The following is a 378-nucleotide window of genomic DNA, read 5'->3' on the forward strand; positions in this document are numbered from 1 at the left end:
CGTTAGCCAACATATTAAAACACAAGTCAAAAACAATAGGAAGGTTTATCAAGAAATGGCATTAAAACGGCTTTTAAAAATGTATGTAATTCGTGTAGGTTATATCGTCTAAAACCAAATCAATGCAACAATACCCATTTTACTTACTCAGACCATGCGTTATTTGTTCAGTGAAATTATCAATGTGGTCTTTGACGTGATTGACATTAGCTGGCTTTAGCCAGGCTCTAAGCTAACGCCTACGTGCCTGTATTGAATATGATTCCGCATCGCTCCAGAAGAGTTATTGTAAGAAAATTTGACATTACACAGTTTACACAAAACTTTTTTCCGTTTCCTTCTAATTCAAAATAATCCCACACCTTCTCGTCTTTCGTA

General features: G+C 35.4%; 1 protein-coding gene across 1 annotated transcript in view; it reads right to left on the minus strand.

Annotated features, from left to right (window-relative positions):
* The window catches only part of LOC107751648 (nuclear pore complex protein Nup85-like), an 8685-nt gene that overhangs the window by 2679 nt on the left and 5628 nt on the right, over nt 1-378 (minus strand). The window lies entirely within an intron of this gene.

Source organism: Sinocyclocheilus rhinocerous, unplaced genomic scaffold (assembly GCF_001515625.1).
Source record: "Sinocyclocheilus rhinocerous isolate Xijiao unplaced genomic scaffold, SAMN03320098_v1.1 scaffold1553, whole genome shotgun sequence".
NCBI classification, from domain to species: domain Eukaryota; kingdom Metazoa; phylum Chordata; class Actinopteri; order Cypriniformes; family Cyprinidae; genus Sinocyclocheilus; species Sinocyclocheilus rhinocerous.